Source organism: Mirounga angustirostris, unplaced genomic scaffold (assembly GCF_029215605.1).
Source record: "Mirounga angustirostris isolate CCGP_5_RB_7025 unplaced genomic scaffold, mMirAng1.0.hap1 SCAF_1, whole genome shotgun sequence".
Lineage (NCBI taxonomy): Eukaryota > Metazoa > Chordata > Mammalia > Carnivora > Phocidae > Mirounga > Mirounga angustirostris.
The window spans coordinates 201753178-201779215 of NW_026991709.1; the positions used below are offsets into that span (position 1 = coordinate 201753178).

The window sequence follows — 26038 nt, forward strand, 5'->3', positions numbered from 1 at the left end:
GATCAGGATGGGTGGAAGATGCCCCTTTGGGAGGAGATGACTTGAGCCACCTTCTAGAGTTTGACGTTAGTGAGGATGGTCAGGGCACAAATGTCTTTCTCCCTTCCCTGCCCGTTATGGGTCCTGGATCATCCTGTAGTGGTTGCCTACTATGAAAAGAGAGCTAAACCCAGGGACTCCCACAAGGCTCCGGCCACACCCTCAGCTTCCTGAGCTCCAGCTCTGACCTGTGACCCCTGCCTGGGACACTAAGCTGGGGTATGGCAGAGCTGAATGACATTCCCCTTGTTCCCCAGAATCTGTTCAAGGTGGGGCCCACATCAGTGCCTGGGCCCCATCCGGTCCCACAAGAATAAGCCTGGCAATGAACACCTGGAACTCATAGTCCATGTCACCATAACCCAGTTCAACAGTGTGGCCAACTGCCTTGGCAACCCAAGCATGATGTCCCAGAACAGAGCCAAGGTGATGGAGCACTGGATAGAGGTGGCCAGTGTGTGCTCTGGAAGTCCTAGCTGAGTTGCTTTCCTGAGTCTTGGGAACTTCCTCTTCTCCTTTATCAACTCTCAAGATGTAAGTCTCTGGTCTAAGACCCTGCACTATTCCTAGGCTCTTCCTTCCAGGGGTATTCTGACCTTGATTTGCATGTCCCAGTGGTGGGATTCTCACTTCCTACCTGGCTCCTTCTTTGGGTTGAGCTAAAACCCTTCTACCTGGGGTTTTCAGGACCCCTTTGGGTCCTGAATAGGCCTTTCTGGGGCTCCCTGGGCATCCAGGAGAGATGATTTAAATTGAGGGGGACTGAAGCGAGAGCAAATAAGGCTTCAGCTCCCCACCACACAGCTCATTCTCTTCCCATACTCAGGAGTGCCAAATCCTCAAGAACTTCTCCCTCATCCACCCTGGTCCTTCTACAGAGAGAGAACTGCTCACCTGGAAACTTTCTCTCACATCTTCAGACAGTGAATTGAGGCACTCTGCTGGGCAGAGCATGGCCTAAGGGGTTCTCCAGGGAGGTAATGCCTTTGACATGGCCTCAGTTCCAGCCCAGGGGCCAGACTCCAGTGGGGATGGGGTAGGCAGGTACCACTCAACCAGGCTGCCAAGACACCCCATCCCACTCCATCAGCAGCTTGGCCCAGGACACACATAAAGAGCTCAATGAACAGAACTCTTGTCAGTGGTAGGGCTGGAGGTAGGGTGAAGGCACCTGGGGCCTTTCCACTGTGGGTCCCTGAGCAAGACTGTGCCTCTTTGGGCCTCTGTATCCTCATCTGGGAAATAGAGGGATGATGTCTCCACAGAGTGGAGATGAGGCTGAAGAGAGGAAAGAAATGTGCTGAGTTTTCTGCTCTGCTCTACCTGGAGGGGTGAGGGCAATAAATGATGATAGTAGTATGACCCTGAGTCCTCAGAGACCTTGTAAGATGGGTGGAGTTTTCACACTTCGCAGATGAAGAAACAGGCTCACAGAGGCCAGGCTTCAGGCCCAATGTCACACACGGAATGAGTGTGGGAGTTGCAATTGACCTAGAAGCAGAACATTCTGGAGGACAGAGAAGCATTGGTACCTGTGGAGCTCCTACCTCTCAGTTCAACCATTATTCTGACCCCCAAGTACTTATCTCCAGCCCTGATTTCTCCTGCCCTCACATCTGGGCTCTGTAGCATCTTCACATGAATGGTTATCATGGATGAAACCACACTTCTCTCCCTCTCCTCCTCCACCAGCTACTTCAAACTCCCCTGTGGATGTCCCCTCTCTCCTGGGTACCCAGGCTCAATGGTTCAGAATCATCCATGATCCATTTTTCTAGATCCAAGTGGTTATCTGGCCATGTTGACTCTAGCTCCAAATGGAGTGGGTTGAAGTGATGGGCAGAGGGAAAAGTAGAGATAGCAAGCACAGACCCAGTGACTCTGTGATGGGCATGAGAACAAAGGCAGTAGCTGAGAAGAAGGGCAGATTACAGAGGGCTTCTGAGGGTAGAGGAGATTCCACAATGTTTCTAAACACAGATTGGGGAAAGATCTGGTACAGGAGAGGTTGACCTTTAAGACAGAAAGGATTGTTGCTAGAAGCCTCAGGAGGATTCAGCAACACCCTATCTTACTGGTAGCATCAAATACTCTTTCAGTTAGAAATACTCCAAGTTACAAATCCTTTAGAATTTTATCCTATAGAGGGGTGCCTGGCTGGCTCAGTCAGAAGAGGGTGTGACTCTTCATCTCAGGGTCAGGAGTTTGAGCCCCATGTTGGGTGTAGAGAATATTTAAATAAATATAACATTTTTTTTAAAGATTTTATTTATTTATTTGACAGAGAGAGACAGCGAGAGAGGGAACACAAGCAGGTGGAGTGGGAGAGGGAGAAGCAGGCTTTCCACTGAGCAGACGCTTAACGACTGAGCCACCCAGGCACCCCAATAAATATAACTTTTTTTTTTAAAGATTTTATTTATTTTTCAACACAGAGAGAGAGACAGTGAGAGAGGGAACACAAGCAGGGGGAGGGGGAGAGGGAGAAGCAGACTCCCAGCCGAGCAGGGAGCCCGATGCGGGGCTCGATCCCAGGACCCTGGGATCGTGACCTGAGCCGAAGGCAGACGCTTAACGACTGAGCCACCCAGGCGCCCCTAAATATAACTTTTTTAAAAAGATTTTTAATAAATAAATCTTTAAAAATACATATAATAATCTTTTTAGGGAGAAAATCCTTTCCAAAAAAAACTCTCCAGCCTGTTCAGATCCAAGTTTTGATTTACAATATCTATTCGAGAAGCAGATTTCTTTTCTTTTATACAAACTATATAACACGGGAAGAGGGATCATTGCTACATGGAGCAATTAATTCCTTTTACCATTTCTCTATAAAATCATTTTAGTATTACACTGGATTTGATCATTTCTTTCATGTTCATTCATCACTCCCTCCATGGCCTCTAGATGTTGTTAGCCCTGGAATAATTACTATCCCCCCATCCCACCCCATCCCAGGTTCAGAGGAAGCAGATGAAAGTGAAGCTATTCTGGATCACCCAAGAAGACATATTTTGAAAACATCTGCTCTATCGAGACAACTCAGCAGTAATAATGTTCCTAAGAGTGGTCAGTAACTGAACATAGAAAGTGTGTTTCCATCATGTCTCATTGCCCCCAAATCCTCAAAAGGTATCAGAACTGAAGCAGCTTCATGTAGGTTGTCTCCACTTCTTTCAAGAGCCCGTTGACCACCTCAGTCCTCAGTAGGTTGAGCGTCTGACTCTTGATTTCAACTCAGGTCATGATCTCAGGGTCGTGAGATCAAGTCCCGTGCCAGGCTCCCCACTCAGTGGGAAGTCTGCTCCACTCCTTTTCCCTCTCCTTCTGTCCCTCCCCCCACACTGTGCTCTCTCTCTCTCTCTAATAAATAAATCTTTTTTTTTTAAGAGACTTATAAAGAGTTGTTTGATGCTGTATCATTTAAACTCACTGTGAAGTTTCTAACAATGCCTCAGGCTCAGGCTCTCTTATTTAGAAAGTCTTGGGGCAATTTATTCATTTAAATCAATTAACTCTCATCCCCAAAACCTTGAGACTTGAGGTGGCCCTGTGCTGAGGTCAGCAGCACCAACTGTGCAATCTTTCAGAACGGTAGCTGGAACTAGACTTTCTAGCTGCTAAATTCTGAAACCTACAACCCCTCCTCTTCCTTGCTTTTTGCACATACACACACCTCCATACCTCCCCAGCAGGCATCCCTCCAAAACAATACATGACCCATTGCATCAGTATCTGGGATGAAGGAGACCCTTTATTTTTATTTTTTTAAGATATTATTCATTTATTTGAGAGAGAAGAGCATGAGATGGGGGAGGGCCAGAGGGAGAAGCAGACTCCCCACCGAGCAGGGAGCCCGACGTGGGACTCAATCCCAGGACTCCAGGATCATGACCTGAGCCGAAGGCAGACGCCCAGCTGACTGAGCCACCCAGGCACCCGAGGGAGACCCTTTAAATGCTGCTATGATTTTCAGAGAAAACTGACCAGATTAAATTGCTGAATTGTAGAGAGCATCCAGATTGCTATCTTCAGTACTGATTCACTACAAAATCAGAAGACAGTGCCCATCTTCATGGAGCACACCTCCAAACTGGCACTTCACCCACACCACAGACCGCCCCAACAGTCCATCAAGCAAGCAGCCTCTGGAGGTACCATGTTTGACTCAGCCAGAGGACCCCACAGTCATGGCCCATTCCTGCACTTCCTTCAGTGTGTGTCGGGAGGGGAGGGGGAGTGTCTTCTGGTCTGGTGCTGTGCTCTGAGGCACCCATACCAATGGGCCAGATACTCCATGAGCCTCAGAGAGTGATGCTGCCTGAGGACCTGCAAGCAGGAAAGCAAGCTCAGACCAAGAATGTCCATTCCTATGAAAACCGTCAACTTGCTGCTAAGTGGCTAACTGGCTGGTGTCCTTGGGAATGATGCCTTGCAGGTGGCTCAGTGCTGGTGTCTTGCAGGCAAGCTGGGCATTCAGTGATGACAACAGCTAAATCAGTCTTAACAGGTTGCATTCCATGCTAATGAGCTCCAGCTCATACCGTGGCCACTCTAATTCATGTGTCAGTCGTGCCAACACTGGAGGGGCCAATGACCAAGACCGACCAACATCAGCTGTCTTAGCTGTTCAGTTCTTCTTCCGTGCTGGATGCTCTCCGATGGGCATTAACATGACACAAAAATGTGCACAATTTCCCAGTCATCCATCCACATGCCTCCACCTTACACCTCCTCATCCCCAATCTTCCAGGCCCCTCACCAGCCAGCCAGGTCATTCCCTACTGCCATACGTCAGTATGAATTCTAACCTTGATCCACTTCTCCTACCCCAGGTGGATGACCAGGCATATTCCCCATTTAGGGGTGTTTTCCTTCACCACTGTCTTTTTGAGCCATTGCTGGGTGAGGTTCCAGTGAAGTTGCTGTCTGCATTTCAGTTTATACACCCACACACAACCAAGCTTGGACATAGGGAATCCACCGTATAGCCATAGGTGTGAGCTGAAGTAGAGTGTTGGTGCAGCAGTGGTGGGTGACACGGGGTTCTGGGCCACTTTCTCATGCAGCTCACCTGTGCCCTCTCACGTTTGTGCCTGATCCCAGCAGTAAACATGGCATTGGCCCTGCCTGCCCTTAAGCCTTGGTGCGTCTCATAAAACTCAGCTCATGACAAACATTTCAGCGTGTGGCCATTTGGTTTCCCATGGACCAGTATTCTGTCTCTACAAGGGCCCAGGAAGAATTCCAGGAGCTTTATAAAGGTACATACCCCTCCACTGTGGACAGCACAGCCTCTACCAGAGTCCCAGGGGCATGCACTATGATCCTTGCTCTGGCAAGGGCCACAGCTCCATATGGCATCTTGTCCCACCCCCTCCACTGTCAGCCATTCTGGCATTTCAACTTCACGTAGCCCAGGCCATAACTTTCTCCATGCTTCTAGGAGCCATCCCAGGATTGGGGTCACACTATCTCCTGGGGCATTTGCCAGGGTGTTAAATCTTGTATTTCAAGGGCGCCTGGGTGGCTCATTTGGTTAAGCGACTGCCTTTGGCTCGGGTCATGATCCTGGAGTCCCGGGATCGAGTCCTGCATCGGGCTCCCTGCTCGGCAGGGAGTCTGCTTCTCCCTCTGACCCTCCTCCCTCTCATGCTCTCTGTCTCTCATTCTCTCTGTCTCAAATAAAAAAAAAAATCTTGTATTTCAGGAGAGCTCCCCATCTTTGTGGTCTGGCCATGGGTCAAACACCCTGAGAATTCAGCCCCACATGTCTTCTCCCAGCTGGGTCATGCAGCTCTTCTGGGGGAGTTATAGCCTGATGGCTAGGAGAGAAGACAGGTACAGGTCTTATGGGATGTGATGCTGTCTTGCAGAGAGAGATGTCTGCATTGTCTCCAAGCAAGGTGATAACAAGTGCTTCTTTCTTTCTTTTTTTTTTTCTTTTTTAGCATCCATTGAATTTATTCAGCATAGCCACAGAAGTATTGTCTTCATGCTGTCACACACAGACAAAAACACAGATAAAGCACTATATCCATATTTTGCCCAAGTGTATTTGTTTTGAGGCTCGTTTATATATTTTTCATATGGCACAGACCATCATTTAAATAATGGACATTTTCAATGTCAACTCCTTTGTTGACTTTCTCAATATCTTCTGCAGACATCTTCATGACTCCAACACACAGAGCATGCTGTTTTCCTTCTGCCATGATTGCAACAATCCTATCTACTGCTCCAGGAGAAGAGTTAAGCCTGGACACATAATATTTACTCCACTGAGTACAAATTTGATGGCTCCTTTATCAACCTGCTGGTGCAGCAGAATAAAAGGATATTTGTGAAGTAAACTTAAGGATGGATAAAAAGGCCCCTCTCTGTCTAAAAAATAGTAACTCGCCATTCACTGTAAGGATTTCTATATGTTCATGGCACCACATATTTTGACAGACTCTTTTTTAGGCATTATATGATTAAGCCATGGTTCCACACCTGGAAATTACTCTATCACTTGGTTCTTAATACCCTTAATAATTGAGGTTTTCAAATGGATGCAGTTAGACACATTTTCTTTTTCATCAAATTTCTTGAACGCGTTCCAGAGTGAAGGGGGAGATGATAGGGAAGAGACTGGAATGGAAAAAATTGAATTAGCAAGAGTCCAGCAGCTCCCCTGACCCCGGAAAGCCCTCAGTGACAGTCGGAACTGTTGTTGTCATCTGGAAAAGGAGACAGCCAGCCGCACTTTAGGGCTCTAACGAAAACGGACTACTTCCACTCCTCTGAATCTAGCACCCATTTTGCCTGCTTATTTGGGGCTACCAATTTCCCTTCCCACCAGTAGCTGAAAAGGCAGGAGTTGGGAAGAAAGAAGAGCTAGAACAATCATTCTAGTTGTAGGAAGAGAATGGAGAGACAGCACTTGTTCTTAATAGGGATGGGGTGGGCCATTTCTGCAGGCTCCAAGGAGTCTGGTTGAAAGTTTGGGGGCATCCACCCAAAGCCCCCAAAACCAAGTTTTAGGGTCTCTCTCTCTCTCTCTCACACACACACACACACAAACACACACACACCACACAGCCTAACAGATCTACGGTGGGTAGCTGACTAACCTTACCAAGAGCTTGGCCACTCTAATTAGTCCTGGGTCTGGGTCTCAGCTTTCTTGCTACACAAAGCATCTCTGTTTGCTTCAGTGGCAACCAGCACTTACTATCCCATGACCTGTGAGAGTGTTAATGCTTAGACTGCCAGCTGTATCTGGCATGGGTATATAGGTGCATGGGTGTTCCATCTAGTCCGTGAGGGGGTTCTCATTGCCAGCCAGCCAGGGAGCAATCTAGTTCCAAAATCCCTTTCCAAAGTGCCTTCCTTCCCATTCCCATCTGTCTTAAGTTAGTTTCTCTGGGAGCTGATGTTGAGATTGATTTTGGCAAGCAGGATATAGATTAGCTGTCAACCTCTGTGGCAGGGTAGGGAGGAAGCAGGATTGATCAGAGGTTGAAGCTGAACTGTGGTGCAGCCTATGGAAGGCTCTGTCTGAGTCGTATGTGGCCATCACAGTTGACAGTTGTTGTAACTGGCCCATTGCTGCACCGCACTGGGCCATTGGATTCAGCAGTCCCAGGGAAGGCCCATCCATGGGTGAAGCTACTCTGTGGGTGGAAGCTGACCTCACAGGAGGCCTATAGCAAAGTCTGTAATATTAAAATATATAATTGGGGTGCCTGGGTGGCTCAGTCAGTTTAAGCGTCCCACTCTTGATTTTGACTCAGATCATGATCCCAGGGTCATGGGATTGAGGCCCACCCAGATTGTCTCTCTCCCTCTCCCTCTGCCTCTGCCCCTTCTCCCCCGTCCCCAGCAAGCACACTCATGTGCTCGCGCTCTGTCAAAAATATATATGTACATAACTGCTCTATAAAATGAGATTAATAAGGCGCCTGGGTGGCTCAGTTGGTTAAGCGACTGCCTTCGGCTCAGGTCATGATCCTGGAGTCCCGGGATCGAGTCCCGCATCGGGCTCCCTGCTCGGCAGGGAGTCTGCTTCTCCCTCTGACCTTCCTCCCTCTCATGCTCTCTGTCTCTCATTCTCTCTCTCTCAAATAAATAAATAAAATCTTAAAAAAAAATGTTTAAAATGAGATTAATAACATAACTATAAAATAATCACTACATAAAATTGTATATTGTAAAATAATATATAACCATTCTTTAAAATATTTTCTCACCAAAAACAGCTATCTCAGGGACTGAGAAGATGGAAGATCATGGCAGACATAGAAATATATAATCACTCTGAATCATGGAACACTACATCAAAAACTAATGATGTAATGTATGGTGATTAACATAACATAATAAAAAAAAAGAAATAGATAATCACTCTACAAAAACTGGTAAAACTGATTTAGTTTGTGACATCCCTGGCAAGACTCATAGGAAAACTAAAGAAATCAGAAGAACCCAGAACTTTTGAAGATCTTTGAGGGTAATCCATACTTATGATGTAAGCTGAGAGAATTGCATGGAGGGCATCTGGCTAGGGCTGCTCACCCCACTCCTCTAGGTCCCCTGTTACTTGGTCAAGAATGAATGAGGGTTTCCCAGGTGTCCAAGCAGAAGCCCAGAGAGCCAGGGACGAGCCTTCTTTTTTTTTTTTAAGATTTTTATTTATTTATTGAGAGAGAGCGAGAGAATGATAGAGAGCATGAGAGGGAGGAGGGTCAGAGGGAGAAGCAGACTCCCCGCCGAGCAGGGAGCCTGATGCAGGACCCGATCCCAGGACTCCAGGATCATGACCCGAGCCGAAGGCAGTCACCCAACCAACTGAGCCACCCAGGCTCCCCAGGGACCAGCCTTCTTAGCCAACTTCCTCTCTTCTTCGACCACATTACAGAGGCCCTAGCCCACCCAAACATTTTTTCTTTACTTACACTAGTATGAACAAGTGTTACAACTTCTCCAAAGAAAGTTTGGGTGCTGCAGGAGAATTGGCACCTACCAAATAGTCACACACATCTCAAAGCTATATAGAGATACAGAGATACACAGAAATATATAGACATGGATAGACCCCAGTTTTAGACTATAATAAATATAAAATTTATGAAAATAGAAATTAATGTTAAAGCTCCTTATCCCTTAGCTTTTATTCTTACCAGTGTCTGCATTAAACAATTTATCAGTCAATCTAAGTATATTGGGCTCTAAAATCGTAAAATTGCCTCTTAATTTTTAAATACTACAGTTTTCTACCTTACCAAAACAGTAACTTGAAAACCTATGTTCAAATCATCCAAAGACTTCTTAACCAAAGAAGACATTTGTCTCCATCTTCAGAGACACTGTCAGAATATTCCCCAGAGGCCAGGGAGAAATTTCCTGGAACACAGTCAGCCCTTCCCCTGTTCCCAAGCACTGAGTTTATTTCTAAATGGCAGCACTGAGAGAGCTTGGTGGACTGGTCCAGCTCCTCTGGATGCAGAAATAATTTGTAGACCATCAAAATTCTCTGGTAGGGGCGCCTGGGTGGCTCTGTTGGTTAAGCGACTGCCTTTGGCTCAGGTCATGATCCCGGAGTCCTGGGATCGAGTCCCGCATCGGGCTCCCTGCTCGGCGAGGAGCCTGCTTCTCCCTCTGACCCTCCCCCCTCTCATGTACTCTCTCTCTCTCTCTCTCATTCTCTCTCAAAAATAAATAAATCTTTAAAAAAAAAAATTCTCTGGTAGGTGCAGGCCCCACTTGAAAGCAGTCCTAAATCCCAGTAGACCCAAGCAATCCCCCTGCCCCACAGCTTCCCCCTACCAGAATCATAGGCCCACAGGATGCCAGAAGGGGACTGGACCCTGCAGGCTACTTGTCCCCTCCCACCCTTCCCCATTCCCAGGCACAGACAAGTCAAGCTGTTTGCATTGATTCCGGTACCCCAGTCACCTGGAACTCAGCCCAGAAATTGTGATTTCGTTGATCTTGTATGCAGCCAAACATCAGTATTATTTTAAGCTCTCCAAGTGATTCTAATGTGCAACAAACTTTAAGAACCACTGCTGTACGCCAGAGCTTTGCCAGTTTTCATCTCAATCTGATTTTAGCAGGTAAAGGTATGGAAGAAGACAGGCCAATGGAGTGTGAAGGGCACTTTACTCCTGGGTGCAAGGTCATGTATAGGCTGTGTGTTGATGGGCAAGTCATCTGACCTCTCTGGGCTCAGTTTCTGCATACATAAAGTTAAATGGGCGCATTCAATGTCAGAGATCTGCTCCACTGTCAAGTTCTGGGCTTTATCCTGAGGCCTAAAGCCCTCTAAGGATTGCTGTCACCTGCTCCAAGGCTCTCCCTCTGAAGCAGGGTTAACCTGGCTTGTCCTGGAGGCCATTTGAAAAATCTCTGCTCAAAAATACTTTCCCACACACCTTTTCTGGGGCACAAACCTGGGGTTAATAAGGCAGAAGAGTCTCAGAAGCCCAAGTGGCCTTTAGGACAAGAAGGGCTTGGACTGGGAAAAGTTGTGTATGGGAAGAGAGGTCAGTAACAGAGATGTCACTAGATGGACTCAATGAGCGAGAGAAAAGATGAGACTGAGCTTCCTGAGGGCAGTGACAGACTGAGTTGATAGAGCCCTAGTCCCGGGATGTCTCTCTCGTCAACTCATCTGTAGTTCTACTTCTATCCGTGAAATATCTTGTGACGTACAGGTCAGTAGGGACTTTCTCTTTCTCCTGAATTGAAAGCTTGTTTCCAGTAAATAGGAAGGTGTCTCCACTTGGATCGAGTGCATCTTCTAAGTGCATCTGGAAGGTGTCCAAGGCTCTGAGCTACAGTCATCATCCCGTGTCTCTGTGATGATTGCACTGGGTCAGGGACTGATGGGAAAATCAGTTCCTTTCCAACATTTGTACTAATATGTCCCAGTCTCCATGAAGGCTATGCTTGCAAAGAGGGAATATGAGAGGTTATATTTCTCTAACAAGACCATGGCCTTGATATAGAAGTGATGGACTCCTTAACCACATATGTGACTGCAGTGAGCTAGGCCATGTTTTAGACATAGGTGGGAAGGATGAGTCAGAGCAGATACTCAAGGTCTAGTTAGGGAGGCAGGTGTGTCGGCAGGTGAGTTCAGTCAGTCCAGGGTTCCGCGTGCTGGCATGAAGTCTGTGTAGGATTGAGGGAACAGGAGAAAGAGACACACTTCTACAGGACTGGGCCTGAAGGGACAGTAAAGAGTCAGTTTTGCTTTTATTTTTTTTTCCTGTTTTAATTTTGTTTTCTTAGAATACAGTTGAATATTTTGTAAAACTCTAAAAAATATAAAGAAAATACTTCTCTTCGGGCGCCTGGGTGGCTCAGATGGTTGAGTGTCTGCCTTCGGCTCAGGTCATGATCCCAGGGTCCTGGGATCGGGTCCCACATCGGGCTCCCTGCTCCTTGGGAGCCTGCTTCTCCCTCTGCCTCTCTCTCTCTGTCTCTCATGAATAAATAAATAAAATCTTTAAAAATAAATAAATAAATAAGATTAAAAAAAAAAAAAGAAAATACTTCTCTTCATCCTTGTTCCAAACCACCCATTTTTGCCCCTTTCTAAGTAATCTTTGTTCTGAAACTGGCAATAATCTATAGAAAGTTTTATTCTCTTAATTTTTTTTTTTTAAAGATTTTATTTATTTATTTGACAGAGAGAGACACAGCGAGAGAGGGAACACAAGCAGAGGGAGTGGGAGAGGGAGAGGGAGAAGCAGGCTTCCCGTGGAGCAGGGAGCCTGATGGGGGCTTAATCCCAGGACCCTGGGGTCATGACCTGAGCCGAAGGCAGACGCTTAATGGCTGAGCCACCCAGGCACCCCTGTTCTCTTAATTTCGGAAGTGCACTGAGGAGGAATATAATAGGTAGAGTAAAATTTAGAAAATGTGGTCAGGGGCACCTGGGTGGCTCAGTGAGTTAAGCATCCGACTCTTGGGTTTCAGCTCACTCAGGTCAGGATCTCAGGGTTGTGAGATCGAGCCCCACATCAGGCTCTGAGCTGGGTGTGGAGCCTGCTTAGGATTCTCTCTCCCCCTCTGCCCCTCCCAGCCCACAAAAAATTTTTTTGACCAGTTTTGAAGGAATGGAGAAACCTGAATTCATTGAAAAAGGTTTCTGTTACTCTGTGAGCAGAGAGGATGAAGTTATAGGAGAAACAATGACAGCGGAAGCTGTAAGGTCTCAGAGAAAATAGGAGGGAGACACCTCATCTTACAGGAAGGGCCAGGCTAGGACCGTCCTTCAATACAGTGGTCCCGGGAGCCTCTGGCTTGGGAAGTTAAACCTGTCTGTCCTTATATCTGCTAATGTATGCCTGATTTGTGTTGAGAGGATACAGGCCACACCTACTGACCCCAAGTTCCACATAAAGCCTGTTTGGTCATGCAGAATGCTGGACACTGCATCAAGATTCTCTGACCCTGCTTTTTCTTTTCATAAGGACAGGGGTTTGAGAGCACGTGGGTGGCTCAGTCGGTTAAGCGTCTGCCTTCGGGTCAGGTCATGATCTCAGGGTCCTGGGATAGAGCCCCGCATCGGGCTCCCTGCTTAGTGGGGAGCCTGCTTCTCCCTCTCTCTCTACTCCTCCCCCCTGCTCGTCTCTCTCTCTCAAATAAATAAGATCTTTTTAAAAAAGGAGAAGTATTTGGCAATAGAATTTTTTCATCAACAAAGATACTTATGCCATTTAAGATAATAATGTTACTACATTTTAAGCCCAAACAAGGAAAAAATTGGAAATGTATGTGAGGGAACCCTGCAATCTGAACCATTAGCACTGCCCCTAAAATAGCACATTGGCACAGACGAGCAAGATATAAAAGGCAAAGACATGAAGACATGTCTTCTCTGTACGAAGTATTAAGGCAGTGATTATACACAAATCAGCTTTTCCACCACTGTCCTTGGTTGAGAACAGCCATGGGTTCATATCAAATTATTAGGCTCGTTATTTGTCTCACACACACACACACACACACACACACACACACGAAAGAAAACACATATCCACCACATGATCACTTTCAAACTATTAAACTGTTATATTTATTTTTTAAAAAAAGATTTTATTTATTTGACAGAAAGAGACACAGCGAGAGAGGGAACACAAGCAGGGGGAGTGGGAGAGGGAGAGGCAGGCTTCCTGCTGAGCACGGAGCCCGATGTGGGGCTCGATCCCAGGAACCTGGGATCATGACCTGAGCCGAAGGCAGACGCTCAATGACTGAGCCACCCAGGCACCCCAAACCATTAAACTGTTATTAAAAACAAGAAGCCGAGGTGCCTGAGTGGCTCAGTCAGTTAAGCATCTGCCTTCGGCTCAGATCATGGTCCTCAGGGTCCTGGGATTGAGTCCCACGTTGGGCTCCCTGCTCAGCAAGGGAGTCTGCTTCTACCTCTCCCTCTGTGTTTTTTCTCTCAAATAAATAAATAAATAAATAAATAAATAAATAAATCTCTAAACTTCACTTCCCTTATAAAAAACAAAAACAAACCAAAAAAATCAAGAAGCCAGCCAGAGCCATACAAGATCCAGGAGCTCACATTCCCACAGGCCAGTGTTACTGAAGACAGCGCCCAGCCAGAGTAGATCTGCCAGAGCTCGCTTTCCCAGAGCTCACTGCTCAGCAGCACCAGGCACTGCAGATCTGTCCAGCTGCTCAGTGCTAAGTTGGCTGATGTTCCTGAATTTGATCATTTGAAAAGTATAACATCACCGTTGACTCTCCTGCATCTTAAAATACACCAAGTAAGGCCATTTTAATATTGGGAAAAAGAAAAGAAGTTTTGTGAATCTACCTTTCTTGAAACTACCCAATGCATATTTGAGAGTTACAGGAATCTGGGAGGTTGAAGTAAGAAAGAAAGAAGTTGTGCAAAGCTGTATTCAAATTAAAATCATTTAAGTTGCTTTCAGCTCCTTGTGCCAAAATTCTGTAAACACTTATCTTCTTTCACACAAAGTGTATATACCTGGGAGGCAGAGTTCCAGGTTAAGACTCAAAAGGTGCAGAGAAATTGTATGAGGTTTAGGAAGCTACTCAACCCTTCTGAGCCTCAGTTTCCACACCTGTAAAATGGGGATCATAGGCCTTCTTCATGGAGATGTTAGATATGTAAGAATATCTGTCAGTGTCCATGTTACTAGCAGAGTATATTTCAAAATAGATGAAAAAGATAATATCAATGAGACCAAAGACGAGGTGCCCAGCTTGGTAAGTGGCCCCATTCGCATGAGAATGAGAGGAGCTACAAGTAACTAAGATTCTTCACAGCTTCATTGAGAGGACAAACATGAGAACTACAAGTAGGTAACTACTGCACTTACTGCGCAGTGACTTTATGTAGTGAGGGTGAACTCCCTAAAAACACTGCAAGATACAGAAACAACCAAATGGCCTCTAGGAAGTAACAACAAAGCAATCGGTGCAGCAAATAGGAATGGGAATGGGGTAAGTAAAGTGTCAGAGCCACAAAATCTAAGCAAAAGCTAAACCACAACGAACACCCAGCGCCTAGCACATTCTGGGAGTTGTAGTCCTGCAGCCCTGAAAGCAGCTGGCTGGGAGCGACTGAGAGACTACAGCTCCCAGCATGCCCAGGGAGAGGCCTCTCCTCCCGCCCCGCCCCTCCGCGGCCCAGGGGCGGTGCCGCCAAGCCCGGAGGAGCGCGGATCTCCCCCAAGCCCCGCCGCCAGGGACACAGCGCGGCCCAGCGGGCCCCGGACAGCCTGACTCGCGCTGTAATCGTGATAGAGCATCCTTACGAATTGCCGATGGTGCCATTTGTTGTGCTCGAAGCCGGATTTCTCGCAGGCCGGCCCATCTGACAGCCTGAGGGGGGTTGGCCATGGGTACAGCCCAACCTCCACGACTCAGCGCGCCCCGCCCTTCCCACCGCCTCACTCCCGCCTCTACTCGCCCCGCCCTCCGAGCCACGCCCCCTCGGACATGCGCGGTGCCTCCGGGCCGCGCACGTTGAGGCGGCCCTCGGTGGGGTTGGGGCTTAGGGACTCGCGCGGACTTGCCGGTTGGTGACACTTCTTAGAACCCGTGCGGAAGCTCTTAAGCCGGTATTTGAAACGTAAACTCACCGGCTACGATGGAAATACCGGTACCTGGAAACCTGGAACTTGCCTTTTCAAAGCCACCTTTCTCGCCGTCACCTCTGTCCCTCGGGGCTGCCATAATCGTCCCCATGGACCTCGGTGGTGTGGCTCCCCGCAGAGTGCCCCTCGGAGCCCTGGGCTGGCTGAACAGCTTCTTAGAGGGACTGACTGCCCAGTGCGGTGTTTTGAAAAGGAGAAACATGACAGTGGACAGGCCCAATTCTGCGTGGTACAGATGGGAAAGTCAGGCGGGCAGGTCAGTAAGCTCCTAATCCCCTTGGGGGACCGCGCGCAAGCCACTTCTCTGACTCCCCTGACCTATCCTGGCCCCCTTGGCCTCATTCCGGCAGGACCACAAGCTCCCGTTGGTCCTTCCCAAGAGATCAGGGAAGTTTGTGGAGGAAGGTGGTACGACAGTTTCTGCCCTACTGCCCGGCTCCTTTGGAACCCCTTTAAATGTAACTTTTTAAATATCCCTTCAGAACCACAAAATAATTAAACAATTTGTTGTTGTTGGGGGTTATAGTGATAATTTTTTTTAAGTCGTTTTTCCATTTAGTTTTTCTGATTAACTCCAGTTACTCCATCCCTACACACGTCTCAAACTCACTTCAGCAAAGCTCCAATTCTGTGCAGGAAGGATGCAAAAAAAAAAGCAAAATATCCATGGTATAACTTTCTGGAGCATCAGTCCTACTGCCAGATTTGGAAGAAATGAAGTTAAGTAATTTCCAAGGTAAGTAATTAAAAACCTGAAACTAAGACGAAGCTGGAAAGTCATATGCCATTAAGTGATTGTTAATAGTCTATGCCTGAAATGTCAGGACTTTCTCTGAGAACAAATTCTAAGGAGACCTTATTTCCCATTATTTTAAACAAAAAATTATAAGGCATAGCAAGTCCATCAAAAAACCCTACCAATTCTTCGGTGTCTGGCTTGGCTCAGCCACAAGAGCTTGCAATTCTTGATTTCTGAGTCATGAGTTCGAGCCCCATGTTGGGGTGAGAGTTTACTTGCTGTGAAAATGTTGGGGTTCGGAGTGAACAGTCAGAATTCTTGAGGCATCTTCGGTGCAAAAAGGGTGGTTTTATTAAAGCACAGGGGATAGGACCCTAGGGCAGATCTGCACTGGGGTCGTGAGGAGTGGCTGGTTATAGACTTTCAAGTTGGAAGGGAGTTAGGGATAGTGTAAATCTGTAAGGAATTTGGAAGCCAGGTTTTCAGGACCTTGAGGGGTTAGCTGTCGTTAGGAAAAGGGCATTTACTATTGTCTAGGAAAACCTTAGTCATGAGACCCATCAGATGTATATCAGTGGGCCGTATGCTTGGAGGATGATTGCTAATATATCTTGGCGAGGTGGAGGGAGGTGGCAGTAGAGATACAGGAAGTTTCCAAAGGAATTTTTATATGTTAAAGAAGACTTTCAAGATCCTGGATGTCGGGCTAATGTTAAGATAAGATTGCCTTTTGCTTCTAGCAAGTATTGAGTTGAGTTCTTAGAAGAAGGTCACTCTGCCTGTCTCAAGGACTTGTCAATGGGCTGTAAGTTGTAAGGAGATTTTTTTTTTCCTTATTTCTTTTGCCTTTGTTCTCCACATCATACGTAAAAAATTAAATAAAAAAAATAATACAGCTGTTAGCATACGGTTGCTTTTTGTGCAGTAGCAGTGCTGTGTTGTAGACCAGCAGCATCAGATACTGTACATCTTGACGACACTCCAAAGATTTGCAAAGTGACTAGTGTGATTGATGGTCTGCTGATTGTATTTGAAAGCAACATGAAACTTTTCCTTGTTCAAAGTATATTTTTTGAAGACTCAATTTAAACTAGAGAGACAAATGACTGCTATGCACTTTGGGTATTAAAAATTAAAATCTTCCAGGAAAACATTAATTGGCGATATATTCTGTGGGTATGCCTGTATCATGAAATAGATGGCAAAAATCCCATTGATTTTTTTTTTAAGATTTTATTTCTTTATTTGAGAGAGAAAGAATGAGACAGAGAGAGCATGAGAGGGGGGAGGGTCAGAGGGAGAAGTAGACTCCCGGCTGAGCAGGGAGCCCGATGCCGGACTCGATCCCAGGACTCCAGGATCATGACCTGAGCTGAAGGCAGTCGCTTAACCAACTGAGCCACCCAGGCGCCCAAAATCCCATTGATTTTAAAGATTGAGGTTATAATTTAGTAAAGTGGGGGCTGAGAAGGCCTTTCAGATTCTGACCCCAGAGTTCTGCAGTCCTGTGTTAGTAGTGATCCCTTGCCAACCTCGGAACACAAATGTACCCTAATGTTGTATATTAAACACAGACCTCCTTTGACCCCCAGGTCCTCTCCATTTCCCATTCTTCTCTGCTCCATTCAAGCTACCTCTCCTCATCTTATCTCCTAAACCGATTCCAGTCCAGCTTCCCTCCTCACCACTTCACTGAAGTGGCTTTCACGGGGGTCACCAATGATTGCCATTTTACTGAATTCAGGATTAAGTTTTTGTTTTCTCAGCCTTTTAGCTGAAACACGATTGAGCACTTCTTCCATCTTAAAACAGTTTTCTCTGGATTTGCCTCCCTCCAGATTCACTCCCGCCTTACTCTGTCTTCCTCTTATTGCTCCTCCTCCTCCACGAGTTCTCTGGGATCCTCAGCCCCCTTCTTTTTCCTATGGGCCCTCTCTTCTTAGAGCGAACCTACGGAGGCTCCCAGCTTTGAATACCATCTACCTGCTGAGCACCCCCAGGCCTAGATCCTCTTTTCTGAGGGGAGCACTCAGGAGTCATCACTGGCTCTTTTTCCCTTCTCATCCCACATGCAGTCCTCCAGCAAGTCCTGTTGCCGTGCATCCTGATTGCAGCCACTCCTCACTGTCTCCATTTCTACACCAGTTTCAGTCACCCTCCTCTCTTACTGGTCTTCTGCAAAGACTACCTCCTAACCCAGCTCCCTGCTTCCCCTCTTACTCTCCTACAGTCCATTCTCCAGTCAGCATCCAGGGTGCTCCATAGAAAACATGAAAGACATGATATATATTAACCCCACACCCCCCCAACTCCCCCCTTCACTCCCTCCCACCCCCATTAAACCCTCCCACTGGCTTCTTGTTGCAACAAAATAAAAGCTTAGAGGGTGGGGCGCCTGGGTGGCTCAGTTGGTTAAGCGACTGCCTTCGGCTCAGGTCATGATCCTGGAGTCCCGGGATCGAGTCCCACATCGGGCTCCCTGCTTGGCAGGGAGTCTGCTTCTCCCTCTGACCCTCACCCTTCTCCTTCTCTCTCTCTGTGTCATTCTCTCTCTCTCAAAAAAAAAATAAATTAAAAAAAAAAAAAAGCTTAGAGAGGCGGGGAGAAAATAAAATAAAATAAGTGCTTAGATAACCAGATAACCTGGCCCCTGCCTACTTTTTTGGCCTCATCTCCTATCCTTGCTTGTTCGTACTACTGTGTGTCACATTTTCCAGTATCTAGAGCTGAAAGCAGTCTTAACTGAGAAATATTAAATCATAGAATCTAGAGCATGGGAGGCACGAAAGGAGAAGTCTTAAGAGAGAATGAAGGTTTAAATGATTAAAAAAAACCCAAAAATATGCAAAACAATGAAAGTATTACTGAACTGTACGTACCTACCCAAAAGAATGTAGTAACAAATAACAAAGTGAATTTTTTTTAACAAACCAAGACAACTTACAAAGAAATAGAAATACCTTTCATTATATTTTGAAAACAAAAAGATATATTTAGTAAATATAAAAGGACAAAAATTTTAACATCTTACAGTTGTGGGCCATAATGCAGTAAAATTAGAAATAACAGAAATAGGGAATTTAAAGATGCTCAACTCTTTGAAAATGTTAAAATATTCTTTTAAATGAATTAATGCCTGGATCAGGGTGCAAATCCAAAACACAACCGCAGTGCCTATAAATACACACACTTGCAAATATAGCATGCCTGGGTATATGCAGTGGCGATCAGAGAGCTCTCTGACCCAGAAGCTCCTTTAGTGACCAGGTTATGTTCATCCTCCTAACTCTGCCCTGGAGTCATTTAACATCATCTCATTACAAGTGGGAGCCACAGTGAAGGCAGTACTAGGAACTATAACTATTACAGGTACCTGAAAAGTAGGACTCCCTCCTGCTGAGCCGGACCTTGACTTCAGGATCCTTTCCAGCCAAGGCTCCAGGCAACCACCACCAATGGATCTGTGTTGTGTACAAACTCAAAACTGCCCTCCAACAGCAGGTAGCGTGGAAACTGGCACCAGCAGCTTCCATGGAAAAGAAATGATGGCCCTCAGAAGAATATGTGACCCGCCTCACGTGAGGACTCAGGGTCCCATGAGTTCTGGCCGGGCCTCAACTTCAAATCTGCCTCATCCACAAAACATTCCTGATCCTTGGGGCGCCTGGGTGGCTCAGATGGTTAAGCATCTGCCTTCGGCTCAGGTCATGATCCCAGGGGTCTGGGATTGAGCCCTGCATCAGGCTCCCTGCTCAGTGGGAAGTCTGCTTCTCCCTCTCCCTCTGCTATTCCCTCCGCTTGTGCTCTCTGGCTCTCTCTGTCAAATAAATAAATAAAATCTTTAAAAACAAACAAAAATTCCTGATCCTCACCCTAGCTGTACCTAGTGTCTCTCTCCCTCTTCCAAAATATCCCTGCAATTCTTTCTTTGTAACTCCCTTGCAGGAAAAAGGGAAAACGCTATTTGTGAAGAACTGTTAAGTGCCAAACACTATGATAATCAAGAAAGCCTATGCCGAAGGGTTGCACCTCAACCTAGAGGACATGCCAAAAAAGAACTTTCAGTCAAGGACCCTTCCAAAATTCTTCAGTGACCTCACGAAGCAGTGTGACTCTGGAAAAAGCTCAAATCTCACCCTAAATGAGATGCCTATTCCCAGTGCCTGAGAGGACAGAGGCCCAGAGCACACTTGTGGCAGATCCCCTGGGCAGAGGTGTGACCCAGCATTTCAGGGGTGAGTGGGTGTCCTCAGGCAAGTTCTAATTCGTACCTGAATAAAAAGGATTGGGATAGGGAGAGGGGCTCTTGAGTCTAGTAAGTGAATTTTAAATATACAAGAGTTCATCTGGAAGCCATCACCCTACACTTGCTCTCTAGCTTCATAAGACATGAGGCCCTTTGACATGAGGCAGAAGAGAGTGAAGGCCACCCTGCTAGGCACCACCCTAGATCCGTTTAGAGCTGGATCAGGCTCTAACACCAGGGGGGCCCACTTGTGTGCTAAAGGACCTACAAGGCACTTTCCCTGCAGCTAAACAGGCTCCAGACAACCTTAGTGTTTCCAGCACTCTGGACAGCTTCATCTTTCTTCCTAACATTTTTGAGGTAGAGTTTGTACTCAGGACTAATGCAGAGAAGGATTTAGGGAACTGCAGACAGGTTAATTCACCCAGAGCTCTGAAGATTACTTCACAAGTGGTTGGTTGTCTCATCTCTTATATTCCTGAATTATCCATTAATTCAGAGACACAGTGTAACAACCTTGAAAGGATGTCAAAACCAGGACTGCAGAGGCCCCAGGCCTGAGTCACGGGAGGCCATAGAGCCGGGGTTCAAAGCACAAGCTCCTGATACAAGCTTTGCCACTCACCAGCACCGTGATTGTACAAAGTGCTTAACCCCACTCAACATTCATTTCCTAGTGTGTTCAATGGGCACTTGTACCTAAAAGGAATTGAAATGGTCTAGAAAGTCTGTGGCTTGTTATTTGTTCGTGTTAATATCACTACTATCAAACCTGCTCAAGGGAGTGTCAACCCTGTGTTCTCTAAGACAAACATGAATGACAACCAGTTGAATCAATAATCACCTCCCACAATCCAGCTTTAAAAGCAACTCAGAGGGGCGCCTGGGTGGCTCAGTTGGTTAAGCGACTGCCTTCGGCTCAGGTCATGATCCTGGAGTCCCTGGATCGGGCTCCCTGCTCAGCGGGGAGTCTGCTTCTGCCTCTGACCCTCCCCCCTCTCATGTGCTCTCTCTCTCTCTCATTCTCTCTGTCTCAAATAAATAAATAAAATCTTTAAAAAAAAAAAAAAGCAACTCAGAAAATGGATGTTAAATGCCTCCCTATTAAATGTTTCTTTATTGTGTTTATTTCTACAGCAGTATCTCCCCTCCCTGACAAACATGGAGGAAGAGACAGAAGAGCAGGAGGGAAGAAGTGCCCCAGGACAACAGTCCAGTCTCTGAAGATTCATCCAGGTTGGGACAAAGGGCCAGCCTCTCTACTTATCTCCCCATTGGCTCCCAACCATCCTTTAAGCTCACCAGCATTTTGGATTCAATGCCTTTGAATGCTGTGGAAGTGCAGGTACTCCCTTGATTTGAATCCCATGCAGAGTGCCTTGGCAGTCCGCACCTGCTATCCTCCCCTGCACGCAGGCCTCGGCTTCCCTGCGCACGCGCTGTAAGCTCCTTGCACCACTCCCGTCCCCGCAGCTGTCGCCTCATCACTGGCTCGGCTCCCACACCTGTCGCTGGGCTCTGTGCAACTCAGGATCTTCTTGCTCCCTCTTTAAAAGCAGTCTTTGGTTTTATCCCTGCCTCGGCTATCCACCATGTGAGCTTTTGCTGGCTTCACTGTGTTTGAAGGGCCACACCAGTTCTTTCTGGGCAGCCTGGAACACGGGTATCTGTCTGAGGAGGAAGTTGAAGAAGCTCCCAACAGTCCCCTGTCAGCCCTGGCTGTTGCCAAAGGGAGAGGCTGGGGTCCCATCACCGGGCCACCCAGGATGGAGGGAGTTTCTGTTGTAGGATAAACCCCGAGGGCAGCTGGTTCCATGTGGGGCTCTACCACATGGATGGTAGGTGCTGTGGGTAGAGGGGAGGCCCCAGGGCCACGTTGGGGACTGTGCTGGGGATTGGGGGGTCCTTGTCTCCAGGCTTGGTGGGCGACTGGCAGACACTTTGGCTGGGCTGCTGGCCTTCCACTGACTCCCAGTCCTCCCCAGGCCGCCAACTTTCTGAGTTACAGAATGCAACAAAGGTGGGAATGATGGGCTCACCACAACCACATTTCTTTGTGTTGGCAGAGACCCTAGGCTGAAGTGTGCAGGATGGGGAAGGACAGCAGCTGTTGGTAGGATCAGCTGAAGGCGGGGGCTTCACAGCAGTGGTCCACCCCTCCGCCTTGGGGCTCTTGCAGCCTAGGATCAGGTAGTTGGCCATCACGTCATCATAACTCCAGCCCATCAGCAGGTCCTGGATCTGGTGCCACCCATAACCCATGGATAACGTCACCTCAGTTCTGCCAGGGGTCCTTGTAGCCCAGGGGGTGGCTGGATGTAAGGCTTTAGTTCCTCTTCATGGACTATGTTCATCCAGGGGTCCTTCATGGTTTCCTCTAAAGTGCTTCTCTCACTGGGATTGAAGGCCAGGAATTGCTCTAGTAGGTTTTCACACTCCACAGACATATAAAGGGGAATGCAGTATATTCTGCTCAGTACCCACTCCCACAGCTCCCCAAAGTCCTGTAAAGGCAGGCATCTGCTGGTCACTGGACAGTCATTGTATAGAGGATGGCTCCAGGCTCCACACGGCCACTGCGAGGCTGTTGTACTTTTGGCATAAGGGGGACTACCACAGAAGGTGTTTAGCTTATGGCCGACGGTGACCTCATTGCTGAAGCCAAAGTCTACAACCTTGATGTTCAGGTCGGCTTCCAAAAGCAGGTTCTCTGGCTTTAGGTCCCTGGGGATGATACCCTCCTGGCAATGGTACTACACAGTGAACACTATCTGGCAGAATCTGCCTCCAGGGCTGCTCCTTTCTCATGCAGGCATGGTCCAGTGGGTGATCAAGTGCCTGTAGTGTACTCCGTGACCAGATAGAGTGTTTCCGTGGTGTCAGTCACCTTGAGTGGTTTCATGACTCAAGGGTCGTGATTCAGGGCCTCCAGGCTCTGGACTTCAAGGAATAGTCTGTGGAGGCTGGAGGAGCTCTGCTGGCTCTTGTTAATGACCTTCATGGATGCTTCTGTCCCACTTAGGTTGTGCCAGACCGACCTCACTTCAGCAAAGCCGCCCTGGCCAAAGGTCTTGAGGAGCCAGTGGTTGTCAGTGCGGGTCTCCTGGTCGCAGGCATGGCTGTGAGGTCCCGCAGCTCAGCAACTTACTGCTAGCAATACTAACTAGAAATGCCCCCACGCCTGGGTGGCTCAGTTGGTTAAGCGACTGCCTTCGGCTCAGGTCATGATCCTGGAGTCCCGGGATCGAGTCCCGCATCGGGCTCCCTGCTCGGCGGGGAGTCTGCTTCTCCCTCTGACCCTCTTCCCTCTCGTGCTCTCTGTCTCTCATTCTCTCTCGCTCAAATAAATAAATAAATAAAATCTTAAAAAAAAAAAAAAAAGAAATGCCCCCTAACAGTACTAACAAACTACATAAAGATGAGAAAAAAAGAAACAAAAGAGAAAGAGAACAGAGAGGAAAAAAGCTAACTGTGGTCCAAAGTCCCTCAGCTCACCAAACACCAGCTCGCTGGCCTAAAAGAACTAAAAAATGTAGGCCTGGCCAAGGGCTTTTACAGAGAGGTACTTAGGATTCTCTCTTGATGGCTCTTCTTGAAGTCGGTGCAAGAAAGGGACCTGTTAAGGCTGGGGATAATTCACAATGGTCTTCTCACTTGGGTCTCAGGAACCCTTTACTCTAAATAAAAGGGGAGGGAAACACTCCCAAAGGCCTTTTTGTTTATGTGGCTTAGAGTGATTGATATTTACCTTACTAAAAATTAAGGATGCTTTGGTGGCCTTTTCATGTTTAGTTTGGATATCTGTAATAATTTTTGGTGTTTAAAGAAAGCCATGATGTCTATACTTCAAATAATTCAGTTCCTTTTTCTTAAAACTCTGGCTGATCAGTGTCAACATGATACCACAGTTTAACTGGCTTCACAGTAGCTATGGACAAAGACTCTCCTTGACTGAACTTTAGTCATTCTTCTCTAGGCCTGGACCTTGTAGTCTGTCCTTGGCTATCCTGCACCACCCAGTTGTAGCAAGAATCTTGTCAAGTCAGTTTAGAGAGAACTCTCCACCCTCAACATCTGATAATATTCTTCATCTACCCGCTTTGGTATCTGTGAGAAAATAAAACATATATATTGGTGTCTGCCCCCAGTTCCTGGCACAGGAACTGAAACCCTTACATTTCCTAAGTGTTCAGAGCACTAGGAGCGTCTCTTGTTCTAATATTTTGTCTTCAACCCCAGCTCCTGACAGAGGACTCCTAAATCCCTTGGAATTTCCTGGGTGGTAAGAATGTCTTGTTCTAATGAGGCAACTCTGGAGGGGCTCCTGGATGACTCCTGGACAGAGACTGTCATCAGAAAGGCCAAGCCATGATTGGAGCTGGACTATTCGGCTCCATACCACTGCCCCTCACCAATCCTCAAGAGAGGGGAAAGGGGCTGGAAATGGAGTTAATGATCTACATGAGGAAGCCTCCATAAAAATCCCAATATTACAGGGTTCAGAGAGTCTCCACATGGATGAACACATCCACATTGGGAGGGTAATGCACCCCAACTCCATAGGGACAGAAGCTCCTGTGCTCAGGACCCTCCCAGACCTCGCCCAGTGTATCTCTTCATCTAACTGGTCACGTATCCTTTATCACATCCTTTAATACAGTGGTAAACGGAAGTGTTTCCCGAGCCCTGTGAGCCACTCTAGCAAATGAATTGAACCTACGGAAGGGGTTGTTGGAAGTTCCACTCTAGAGCTCATCAGTCAGAAGCACAGGTGATAACCTGGACTTGGATTGGCATCTGCAGTGGGGGAGGGGCGGCTGCTTTGTGGGTCTGAACCTTAACCTGTGGAACCTGATGCTGTCTCTGGACAGATAGTGTCAGAATTTAGTTGAATTGCAGGACACCCCAGCTGATGTCATGGAGAATTGCTTCATGTAGGGAAAAAAAACGCTCTTTTGGTGACCAGAAGTGAAGTGTTTTGTGTGAGTAGTAAGGGAGATTCACAGGAGAAAGACTCAGGGGTGGAAAGACTGTGGGTTTTCCTTTGTACAGCATCTGACCACCCTGGCCTGCCTTCAGCAAGAATCCTGTCAGGTCTGTTTAACTAGAATCTTTCTATTCCTGAGGTTTTCTCTTAGTAATTTTCCATCCCCTGACCCTGACCCTCCTCTTTGGCTTTTTTTAGTCCCCATTTTGTGCTGTCCTAGGGATGGGGCCCAGTTCTATACTGAGGCCTCTTTTTCCCCTGTTGCAATAGTTTCTGAATAAAACCTGCTTTTACTGCATTAACTACTACTGTCCAGCTCCGGTTCTTCTTTTTTCTTTTTATATTTTTTTCTTCCAAATTGGTTTTTCTTTAACACTGTAGGGAAATATTCTGTTGCATATGACGCAATAAGGTATGTTACCAACTTCTGTAAAGGTGAGGGGAAGATAGCTTTCATCATATTTTTATTTCTTATTTCCAAATTTTGCTCAGAGTCTTTGGAGTAGATTTCTCCCTTCCATGAGCCAGAGAACTTGCTATGTCCATTGCAGTATCTTTAAATTAGAGGTTGCAGCTGTGGGCCACGAAAGCAAATCTTCTTTATTTTTTTAAGCCCACAGAGAGAGAATGAGATAGAGAGAACACATGAGAGGGGGGAGGGTCAGAGGGAGAAGCAGACTCCCTGCCGAGCAGGGAGCCCAATGCGGGACTCGACCCAGGGACTCCAGGATCATGACCTGAGCCGAAGGCAGTCGCTTAACCAACTGAGCCACCCAGGCGCCCTCAAATGCATTTTAGAATTAGATTTTCAATTTCCATTTTCAAAACTGTGCTGGACTTTTTATTAGTGTTAATTTCTTTTTATATTTTTTAAAGTTTTTATTGAAGTAATC

The 26038-nt window shown here is 46.9% G+C and overlaps 1 long non-coding RNA gene and 1 pseudogene across 5 annotated transcripts; one reads left to right on the plus strand and one right to left on the minus strand.

The window, feature by feature from the left end:
* Positions 1 to 4469: 4469 nt before the first annotated feature.
* On the minus strand, positions 4470 to 6757 carry LOC123833890 (malignant T-cell-amplified sequence 1-like; annotated as a pseudogene).
* Positions 6758 to 14718: 7961 nt separating this feature from the next.
* On the plus strand, positions 14719 to 25808 carry LOC123833891 (uncharacterized). 5 transcript variants are annotated; one of them, XR_008505149.2, is made up of 4 exons: positions 14719 to 15429; positions 15752 to 15909; positions 21296 to 21503; positions 24398 to 25808. It is a non-coding gene; the product is annotated as an uncharacterized LOC123833891 (long non-coding RNA). The 5 variants fall into 5 exon arrangements; XR_010413505.1 differs by lacking the exon at positions 24398 to 25808 and adding an exon at positions 19858 to 20147 and having other exon boundaries at positions 21296 to 23553; XR_006788368.3 differs by lacking the exon at positions 24398 to 25808 and having other exon boundaries at positions 21296 to 23553.
* Positions 25809 to 26038: the final 230 nt, after the last annotated feature.